Source organism: Homarus americanus, unplaced genomic scaffold (genome assembly GCF_018991925.1).
Source record: "Homarus americanus isolate GMGI-L3 unplaced genomic scaffold, GMGI_Hamer_2.0 scaffold20145, whole genome shotgun sequence".
Classification (NCBI taxonomy): Eukaryota; Metazoa; Arthropoda; class Malacostraca; order Decapoda; family Nephropidae; genus Homarus; species Homarus americanus.
The window spans coordinates 4,874-17,500 of NW_024724648.1; positions in this window are offsets into that span (position 1 = coordinate 4,874).

Here is a 12,627-nt window from a genome sequence, read left to right on the forward strand (position 1 = left end):
CCAGCAATAACAGCAAATACAACACCAGCAACAAATACAACACCAGCAATAACAGCAAATACAGCACCAGCAACAAATACAACACCAGAACAAATACAACACCAGCAATAACAGCAAATACAACACCCAGCAACAACAGAACACCAGCAACAAATAAACACCAGCAATAACAGCAAATACAACACCAGCAATAAATAACACCAGCAATAACAGCAAATACAACACCAGCAAATAAATACAACAACACAAATACACCAGCAACAAATACAACACCAGCAACAAATACAACAAATACAACACCAGCAACAAATACAACACCAGCAACAAATACAACACCAGCAACAAATACAACAAATACAACACCAGCAACAAATACAACACCAGCAAATAAAGCAGCAAATACAACACCAGCAAATAAATACAACAAATACAACACCAGCAAATAAATGCAACACCAACACCAAATACAACACCAGCAAATAAATACAACACCAACAAATAACAAATACAACACCCAACAACAAATACAACACCAAAACAAATACAACACCAACACAAATACAACACCAGCAACAAATGCAACACCAACACCAAATACAACACCAGCAACAAATGCAACACCAACACCAAATACAACACCAGCAACAAATGCAACACCAACACCAAATACAACACCAGCAACAAATGCAACACCAACACCAAATACAACACCAGCAACAAATGCAACACCAACAAAGAATCTCATGACGTTTAGAAACCTCAACTTACTTCACCTAATGCTAAATAGGTTAGGTTAGGTTAGGTTAGGTTAGTGTTAGGTTAACATAAGGGTTAGATTGGTTTAGGTTAGGTTAGGTTAGGTTAGGGTTAGGGTTAGGTTAACATAAGGGTTAGATTGGTTTAGGTTAGGGGTTAGTTAGGGTTGTTGCATAGGGTTAGATTGGTTAGGTTAGGTTAGGTTTATAGTTACATAAGGGTTAGATTGGTTTAAGTTAGGTTAGGTTAGCATGAAGGGTTAGATTGGTTTAGGTTTGAGTTAGTTAGGTTAGGTTAGATTGGTTTAGGTTTAGGTTTGAGGGGTTGGGTTAGGTTATCATATGGGCGTTTAATCATCTGGTTAATGTGAGTTGAGGTTCCTAAATCTTTTTACCAGATCCCAACTTTAGACCCAAATCATGAACAACAACAGCAAGTAACAATAATAACAAGTAAAAACAATAACAAGTAACACAATAATAAGTAACACAAGTAACTTACAATAACAAATTACACAATAATAACAAGTAAAAAAGTAACAAACAATAACAAATAACACAATAACAAGTAACAGAATTATAACAAGTAACAATAATAACAAGTAACACAATAATAACAAGTAATACACAATAACAACAAGTAAAACAATAATAACTAGTAACGCACAATAATAATAAGTAACACAATAATAACAAGTAACTCAATAACATCAAGTAACACACAATAACAACAAGTAACTCAATAACATCAAGTAACACACAATAACAACAAGTAACACAATAATAAGTACCAAGTAACGCAATAACAAGTAACTCAATAACATCAAGTAACACACAATAACAAGTAACACAATAATAATAAGTAACAAGTAACGCAATAACAAGTAACAATAATAAAAAAGCAACACAATAATATCAAGTAACAATAATAAAAAAAGTAACAATAACAAGTAACACCAACATTTCACAACCAAAAAACACAAGTAACAACAAGTAACAACATCTAACAACAACATCATGGCAGTAAACAATAGCATCAGTTAAAGGGCCAGACCAAGGAACAGAGAGAAACGGAGAGAGACAGACAGACAGAGACAGAGAGATACAATGAGTGAGAGAGAGAGACAGAGATAAAGAGAGAGACAGAGAGAGGTGCAGAAACAGAGAGAGAGAGAGAGAGAGACAGAAACAGAGAGAGAGGTGCAGAAACAGAGATAAAGAGAAAGAGAGAGAGAGAGATAGGTATAGAGAGGAGGAAATAACTTGAGGACTTACGAGATGGCATTTCCTACTTGTTAAAATACTGCAGTGAATGTACAGTAGTCGCCACCAACAGTAACAACAACAGCTCCAACAACAGCACCAACAACAGCACCAACAGCACCAACAATAACATTAACAACAACAGAAACAACAATAACAAGACCAATAGTAACAACAACAACAACAACAACGAGATCAACAGCACTAGCAACAACAACAGCAACAACAACAACAACAACAAGACCAACAGCACTCAGCAACAACAACACAACAACAACAACAACAACAAGACCAACAGCACTAGCAAACAAACAACAACAACAACAACAACAACAAGACCAACACACCAACAACAACAACACCAACAGCATAGCAACAACAGCACTAGCACTCAGCAACAACAACAGCAATAGCACTAGCAACAACAACAACAACAACAACAGCAACAACTATAATAACAAGAGAAACAACAACAACATTAGTAAACAAACATCCATCTTCATCAATAACAATAAATAACCCACCCAATAACAAACACAACGAACAATTCAATAACAAAACTACAAATGCACAGACATGCACACAGCCCACAACAATCACCTTGTGCAACTACCTTTGATTCAATAACACGTACTGCACGCACAGCCTTTAGTAACAACAACACACACACACACACATACAGCTATAACAAAACACACACACACAGCTATAACAAAACACACACACATACAGCTATAACAAAACACACACACACTACAGCTATAACAAAAACACACACACATACAGCTATAACAAAACACACACACACTACAGCTATAACAAAAACACACACATACAGCTATAACAAACACACACACATACAGCTATAACAAAACACACACACATACAGCTATAACAAAACACACACACATACAGCTATAACAAAACACACACACATACAGCAATAAACACACACACATACAGCTATAAAAAAACACACACACATACAGCTAATAAAACACACACACATACAGCATAACAAAAACACACACACAGCTATAACAAAACACACACACATACAGCTATAAAAAAACACACACACACATATATAAAATAACAAAACACACACAAACATACAGCTATAACAAAACACACACACATACAGCTATAACAAACACACACATACAGCTATAACAAACACACACACATACAGCTATAAAAAACACACACACACATACAGCTATAAAAAAACACACACACACATAGAAGTAACAAAACACACACACACATACAGCTATAACAAAACACACACACATACAGCTATAACAAAACACACACACACATACAGCTATAAACAAAACACACACACACTCATACAGCTATAACAAAAACACACACACATACAGCTATAACAAAACACACACACATACAGCTATAAAAAAACACACACACATACAGCTATAACAAAACACACACAATACAGCTATAAAAAAAAACACACACATAACAGCTATAACAAAACACACACACACACACATACAGCTATAACAAACACACACATACAGCTATAACAAAACACACACACACACACAAGCTATAACAAAAACACACATACAGCTATAACAAAAACACACACACATACAGCTATAACAAAAACACACACACATACAGCTATAAACACACACATACAGCATATAACCAAACACACACACATGGCTATAACCAAACCTGTGCAATATAACACACACATACAGCTATAACAAAACACACACACAAACACCTATAACAAAACCACACACATACACTATAACAAACACACACATACAGCTATAAAAACACACACATACAATATAACAAAACACACACATACATATACCAAACCACACATAGCTATAACAAAACACACACACACACACATACAGCTATAACAAAACCACACAAGCTATAACAAAACACACACACACTTTACACTATAACAAAACACACACACACATAGCTATAACCAAACACACACACATACAGCTATAACAAAACACACACACCTATAACCAACACACACTGCTATAACAAACACACACACAAGCTTAACAAACCAACAAACACACATACAGCTATAACACACACACACACAATAACACACACAATATAACACACACACACATTATAATCAGTCAAAATTCCTAAAAATCGTAACAATTCTGGAGACTGTGATGGTGAATATGTACGCTAAGTTTGAACCCCTCGTAACTTTGTCCATTCTTAAGTTATATTGCAGACAAGCTTGTTAAGACGAAGGACTTATATACATGCAACACTGACCGCCCTTCCCACACGACATCATCTGCCTTCCTGGAGTAACAAACGCAGGGAGCTTGAGGCGCGCGCTCCTCACTACCCTGCCTCCACTCAGGGCCAGTTAATGTTTGTTGTTGTAGGAAGTGTACAGTGCTTGTCTTGTGTCCTATCTCTCTCTCTCTCTCTCTCTCAGGAGGTAGGAGGTCTTAAGGGAGAGAAGGAGGCCAGGCAGGGTATTGGTTCAGGAGACGGAAGGGAGGGAGGGAGGGAGAGCATGTTATTGGTGTAAGGGAGGACACAGGCAGGATAGATAGGGAGGATGGATTGTGGTAAGTATGAGGGAGGCAGGGTAGGTAAACAAGAGAGAGGCAGGGTAGGTAAACAAGAGAGAGGAGGGAGGTTAACTTAGTAGGGGGGTGGGGGGATAGGAGGGCATGATGTCACCTTTAACGTTGGAAAAGGTCGCCCCGGATAATGGCATCACAAACCTCACACAAGTCACCACAGTTCACTGACCATAACCACCATGTATCAACCCCTCCCACTACTCGCCCCAACCCCCAGCCTGGCCCCAGTACCCTCTCCTTCACCCCAGGGGTTATGGGGTGGTGATTATGACGTATATGCGGGTGTGGGGTTGCTTGGCACGAGGCACTATGTGGGGGAGGGGCATTGGGGCACTGTGAGGTTGGAATCGCGGCCTGGCTCGCCCCAGGTCCTCCCCTATATGGTCAAGTGCCGTTACCCCCTCCCCCCTCCGTGGTAGTGCTCCTCCCCTCCCCCCTCCGTGGTGCTCTCCCCTCCCCCCTCCGCGGTGCTTCTCCCCCCCTCCGTGGTGCTCTCCCCCCTCCCCCTCCGTGGTGCTCCTTCCCCCCAGTTGCTAATACTGCCCCTTGTTGTTACCCCCTGTAGGTACCACCACCACCACCCCTCCTCTCCCAGCCGCTACCACCACCTGCTGCTGCCACCACCACTACTACTACCACCACTACTATCTACCACCACTCACTACTACCAAGTACTGCTATCACCACCAACTGCCACCACCACCACCAACAACAATTACTAACCAACCATCATCACTAACCACAATTTCCACTGACTTCCTCCTCTTCTTCCTTTCCATTACCACAGCTTTCGACCACTCTACCACCACTATTACCACCACAACTACCACTATCACCACAAGTTATCAGCCTCAACTCCAACCACCCCCCCACCTACCGAAGAAGGGGAGGGGGGGGGGTTGAAGGGAGGACTAAATCATAATATTACAAAAAAGTCATCATTCCTCGCTTTATCGTTCCTTTCCTCTCTTCCTTCCTTCTTGCCCTCCTCCTTTATCCCTCTCTCCCTTCCTTCCGTCTCCTCCTTCCCTCCCCCCTCCTTCCCTCCCCCTCCCCTCCCCCTTCCCCCACCCCCCCCATTGATGTGTATGATGTGTAGACAGGCGCGTGCTTGTTTGTAGTTGCTGGTGGTTGTTTGGCTGAGGTTGTACGCTCTCTTGTCTAGTTTACCCCTGTTTACAGTGGCACATAGTCTGTTTATATATCCCCCCCTGTCTTTTTTTATATTGATACCTGTCTGCATTGGCACCTGTCCTTGTTTACATTGGCACATGTCTTTGTTTACTTTAGCTTCTGTCTTTGTTTACATTGGCACCTCTCTGTTTACATTGGCTCACTCTGGAGGCCAATGAACACAAGTAATGGGGAGAGGTGGAGAGTGAGGGAGAGGTGGAGGGTGAGGGAGAGGAGGAGGGTGAGGGAGAGGTGGAGGGTGAGGGAGAGGAGGTGAGGGAGGTGTGGAGGTGAGGAGAGGAGGAGGTGAGGGTGAGGAGGAGGTGGAGGTGAGGAGGTGGAGGTGAGGGAGAGGAGGTGAGGGAGGATGAAGAGTGGATAAGATGAACCCAGACATTATCCACTGACACAAATTGATTCTTGGACATGAACAGACAGACAGACAGACCAGGCATACACTTAACACACCCTCATTGGAGAGGTTGCAGAGAGATTTTGGGTGAAGGGAGGAGGGAAGAGATGAAGGACGGAAGGAAGGAGGATGATTCTCACCTGTCCAATCAGGACTAATGGTCGGTGGTGCTTGCTGGTCATCTATATCTCTTCGGGTGTGTGTGGTATTGATGTTATGTGTGATGTGTGTGCTGATGTGTGTGTGTGTGTGTGTGTGTGTGTGTGTGCGCTGATGAGTCAATCTATTAAAAATGAGAATATTAACACAAGTGAACAACCATTAAGAACAAATGATGAACATGAAGAACAGAGGATGAACAACCATAGACAAAGATGATGAACTTTAGCATGAAGGAAGAACAAAAGATGAACAACCATGAAGAACAATAGATGAACAACCATGAAGAACAAAAGATGAACAACCATGAAGAACAAAAGATGAACAACCATGAAGAACAAAAGATGAACAACCATGAAGAACAAAAGATGAACAACCATGAAGAACAATAGATGAACAACCATGAAGAACAAACGATGAACATCCAAGAACAAAAAATGAATAACCATGAAGAACAAAAGGTGAACAATCATGAAGAACAAAAGAGGAACAACATGAAGAACAAAAAATGAACAACCCCGAAAAACAAAAGATAAATAACCAGGAAGAACAAAAGATGAACAACCATGAAGAACAAAAGGTAACAGACGTGAAGAACAAGAGATGAATAACCAGGAAGAACAAAAGATGAACAACCATGAAGAACAAAAGATGAACAACTTGAAAAACAATATGAACAACCATGAAGAACAAAATATGAACAACCATGAAGAACAAAAGATGAACAACCATGAACAAAATATGAATAACCATGAAGAACAAAAGATTAACAAATAACCACAATTACTATCCACAGGTGTTAGCTTCCCACGACCGCAGCTCAAAGTGTTGTGGGGGAGGGTCACTGACTTTACGCTGCCCAGGTAAACTTACGTCACGGCTACTCTGGTGACGTCACGGCTACTGTGTGATGTCACGGCTACAAAGGTGACAACAACAACAGGAAGAGGAAGAACACAGCCCCACCCCGCCCCGCCCCGCCCCGCCTCACGAGACACCACCCCCATTTCGTCTGCAGCTATCGGGATACTGTACCTACTAGATACATTGATTTTATTATTATTATTATTATTATTATTATTGTTATTATTATTATTATTATTATTATTATTATTATTTTTATTATTATTATTATTATTACTATTATTATTATTATTATTATTATTATTATTATTATTATCATTATTATTATTTTATTATTATTATTATTATTATTACTATTATTATTATTATTATTATTATTATTATTATTATTATTATTATTGTTATTATTATTGTTGTTGTTTCATTTCAATATACAACTTATTTCTGTACTGTTTTGTCTTAAGTTTATGTGTCAGTATATACATGCCTGGTATTAACCAACAATTATCCAGATTAAGCTGAAAACAATTTTAAATCCGGGTTCGCATCGCTCAGTTTATCCCATGAGCTAAAACGAGTTAAATATCCCACGCGTTCGTCTGCAATGTTCGGATTTTAGTTCAAGAGTTACCCGGGACTGAAACTTAGGGTTTGTTTGGCTAATTTTCACCCTAACTGGAGATGGGAGAACACGTCCATCTACAGCTACTCTTAAAATACGAACATGGCCGGGAAATTAGGCTAAGACTCTACAGTAGTAGTCTAGTTAGAGGCGTTCTTGTAAATCCGACATTTTAGGAATTAGAGAGAATCCGGATCTTGGTGAGCTAAAGTGAGGAAGGAATCCGCGGTGTTCGTGAGCAATGTTCGGATCTTAGCCAAGTGGTGTGTTATTTACCGAAAACTATCCGGATGTTCTTTCTTGATAGTAAATATTCGAGAACGAGGCTTTTTATAGGGTGATGAAGGCGGATTGTGACATCGTTCTGGTAGTGAAGGTGGATTATGACATCGTTCTGGTAATGAAGGCGGATTATGACATCGTTCTGGTAATGAAGGTGGATTATGACATCGTTCTGGTAATGAAGGTGGATTATGTCATCGTGGATTATGTCAGCTTATTTCACATGAAGAATAGACACCCAGCTTATTTCACTTGAAAATTAGACACCCAGCTTATTTCACGTGGGGGTTAGGTAATAGTAAGCGTTTAGATGTGAATCATTAGGTGGAATAAGCTGGGGGTTAATCTTCAGGTGGTCCCAAACAATTACAAAATTACGATAAATTCCGGTAGTTGAGGGAAAAGTTTCAGTTCTGGAGGTGAAATGATGTGAATTCTTAGCACAATTTGAATGAGCTTAATTAGCAAATTCTCACATGCAAAATTAAGTGTTAAAGTATGGCCGGTGGAACTCTCTCTCTCTCTCTCTCTCCCCGTATCTGTCTATGATACGTTGCATAGTTCTCCCCTCCACACCACCACCACCACCACCAGTCCACTGTTGCCAGGACATCGTGAAGCAGCTGGCGTGGCGACCTTTTGCACTTGGTCATGTCAGCGATAATATTAGCTGACAACTTTACTACACGCGAGAGTAAAATTCTGTGTGCGTCACTCTGCAGGAATACTGAAAAAGGTCTGAGTGTGACGAATCAATATCTGATGTGCCATAAAAATGACAGTTATGTTTGTATTTATTAAGTCTCCTCAGTAAGTTACATCACCAAACACAGGTGTGAACTCCGTTGCTTTACTGTAAACTCCGTCCTGTCTGGCGTGACATTTGGTTCACACTTACAGGTGGAATTGTAAAAAAAAAAAAAAAAAATCTCAATTCTCGGGCGCCCATGATGTTTTTTTTTACACTTACATCTGGAAAATGAGATAGTAAGTGTTTATGATCTGGACGTGAAGTTTCGGTAAGGTACTCTGTAAACAATAACGTAACGGTACACTGTAAACACAAACATCAAGGGATTGTGTAAAGATCGTGTAAGGTGATACTAGTGAACCCTGTAATATGTCATGACTGCGTACGTGCTGTGGCTGGCGTATAAACCGATTCCTTTGTTATCGTTATCGGAATAGTTCAACAGTTGAAACATATTTTAGCTCAATATTATCTGTCGTTAACTTTAGATTAAGATAACGGTATCGACTTATAGGAACAAAAATATTGATTCCACCACACTTCGAATTTATTATTGTTTCTGTAATTACAACATGGATTGTCTATTATATAATCGTCTAGAGTAAATTCCACTTGTTAGATGCTAAGAAGCCAGAGTGTACAGGAAAACAGGAACATAGGAACGGTAGTGTGTACTGGTCTGGCACTACAGTATAACATGAACAAAGAATCGGTCCGTACTGTTGTGACATTACAGACCAACAAAGAAAGTTAGTGTACCATTGTGACATTACAGAACAACAGGAACAATGACACCAGGTGGTTGAGTATTTAAATGCCCTGTAGCGAGGGAATCTGACTCCAACTTGTCTCTTGTGCGTACTGAAGGATGTACGGTGTTGATTCCTTATGGTTCAAATTTGGGAAATATTACTCAGCGATTATTTTATTATTAATATTGTTATTATTGTTATTATTTTGATGGGTTGGTTGTCTTATGTTGCTATTGTTATCACGTGTGGGTGTGTTATTGTTGTTGTTATCACGAGTGGGTGTGTTGTTATTGTTGTTATCACGAGTGGGTGTGTTATTGTTGTTGTTATCACGTGTGGATGTGTTGTTATCACGTGTAGGTGTGTTGTTATTGTTGTTATCACGTGTGGGTGTGTTATTGTTGTTGTTATCACGTGTGGATGTGTTGTTATCACGTGTAGGTGTGTTGTTATTGTTGTTATCACGTGTGGGTGTGTTATTGTTGTTGTTATCACGAGTGGGTGTGTTGTTATCACGTGTGGGTGTGTTGTTATTGTTGTTATCACGTGTGGGTGTGTTATTGTTGTTGTTATCACGAGTGGGTGTGTTGTTATCACGTGTGGGTGTGTTGTTATTGTTGTTATCACGTGTGGATGTGTTGTTGTTGTTATCACGTGTAGGTGTTGTTATTGTTGTTATCATGTGTAGGTGTGTTGTTATTATTGTTGTTATCACGTGTAGGTGTGTTGTTATTATTTGTTATCACGTGTGGATGTGTTGTTATTATTTGTTATCACGTGTGGTGTGTTGTTATTGTTGTTATCACGTGTGGGTGTGTTATTGTTGTTGTTATCACGAGGTGGGTGTGTTGTTATTGTTGTTGTCACGTGTAGGTGTGTTGTTATTGTTGTTATCACGTGTGGATGTGTTGTTATTGTTGTTATCACGTGTAGGTGTGTTGTTATTGTTGTTATCACGTGTGGGTGTGTTATTATTGTTGTTATCACGTGTAGGTGTGTTGTTATTATTGTTGTTATCACGTGTGGATGTGTTGTTATTGTTGTTATCACGTGTGGGTGTATTTGTTATTATTTGTTATCACGTGTAGGTGTATTTATTTATTATTTATTTATCACGTGTGGGTGTGTTGTTATTGTTGTTATCACGTGTGGGTGTGTTGTGTTATTTGTTATCACGTGTAGGTGTGTTGTTGTTGTTATCACGTGTGGATGTGTTGTTATTATTTGTTATCACGTGTGGCTGTGTTGTTATCACGTGTGGGTGTGTTGTTATCACGTGTAGGTGTGTGTTATTGTTGTTGTTATCACGTGTAGGTGTGTTGTTATTGTTATTTATCACGTGTGGATGTGTTGTTATTGTTGTTTTCACGTGTGGGTGTGTTGTTATCACGTGTGGGTGTGTTGTTATCACGTGTAGGTGTGTTATTGTTTATTTATTTATCACGTGTAGGTGTATTTATTATTATTTATTTATCACGTGTGGGTGTATTTATTTATCACGTGTAGGTGTATTTATTGTTGTTGTTATCACGTGTAGGTGTGTTGTTATTGTTGTTATCACGTGTAGGTGTGTTGTTATTGTTGTTATCACGTGTAGGTGTGTTGTTATTGTTGTTATCACGTGTGGGTGTGTTGTTATCACGTGTAGGTGTGTTGTTATTGTTGTTATCACGTGTAGGTGTGTTGTTATTGTTGTTATCACGTGTGGATGTGTTGTTATCACGTGTAGGTGTGTTGTTATTGTTGTTATCACGTGTAGGTGTGTTGTTATTGTTGTTATCACGTGTGGATGTGTTGTTATCACGTGTGAGTGTTATATTGTTGTTATCACGTGTAGGTGTGTTGTTATTGTTATCACGTGTGAGTGTTGTTATTGTTGTTGTTATTACGTGTGGCTCATTCATCTCACGTTATTAGAGTTACCATGAAATATAATAAAGAATTAAAACTAATTTACGAACACGTTAAGAAAAAGGAATTTAATGAACCATATTAATTAGTTCAGCAAAATGAAAAAAAAAGGAAAATTTTTGGTCTTTCCTCAGCTTGGGGGAAGCCGGAGGGGGGGGGGGGTGACCCAGTACTTGATGAGAGACAACCGGGTAAGCACTTGGCAGACTGGGAAATAGTGTGTAGATAAAGTGTTTGTTAGTCACAGTCAACAACAAACAAAAAATTAATATGCTGGGTTCGTTGTGTTTAATTATGTTTTTGTTAGTTACGGTGAACAAAAAAAAAGAAGAAAATAAGTTAAGTTCGGTATGTTCAGCTGTGTGTGTGTGTGTGTGTGTGCGTATTTCAGTAAGGATTGGTAATTATTTATAGAGCTCAATGACGCAACGAAAGAAAATGGAAATAATGGTATAAGTGGGTACAGCAGGAGTAGTAGTAGTAGTGTGTAGGTGTGAGAGTGAGTCACGGTGCTGGTCCTTGTGCTTCTGACGCCCGTAAAAATATTGACCAAGCGGCCGCGAAAACAAACATCTCCACCTCGCTCAGTTTTTCTAATTTCCTTTGGTTTTGTCTCAAAGTTTATCCGTTTGTCCAGTTTTTATTTTCTGTTTCTTTTAATTTGTGAGATATTTATTGATTTTAAAGTTTCTTCTTTTCAGTAGGATATAATTAAATGTTCCCATATTTCTCATTATGTCTTAAAAGGTTAAAAAAAAATCACAATACGAGAATTTTTAAATTGTATGTAAATTATTGTCATGTAAATATACTATAGTTTATTTTCGTGTATGTGAGATTTATTTTAATAGGTGTTGTTTTTGTTGTTGTATTGTGCAGTTTAGGATACCAAATGTATTTATATCACATCACATGAAGATCAGACCACCGCAGGTTAGGTTAGGTTATCTTTAGGTTGGGTGAGCCTTAGGTTGGGTGAGCTTTAGGTTAGGTTAGGTTATCTTTAGGTTAGGTTATCTTTAGGTTGGGTGAGCCTTAGGTTGGGTGAGCTTTAGGTTAGGT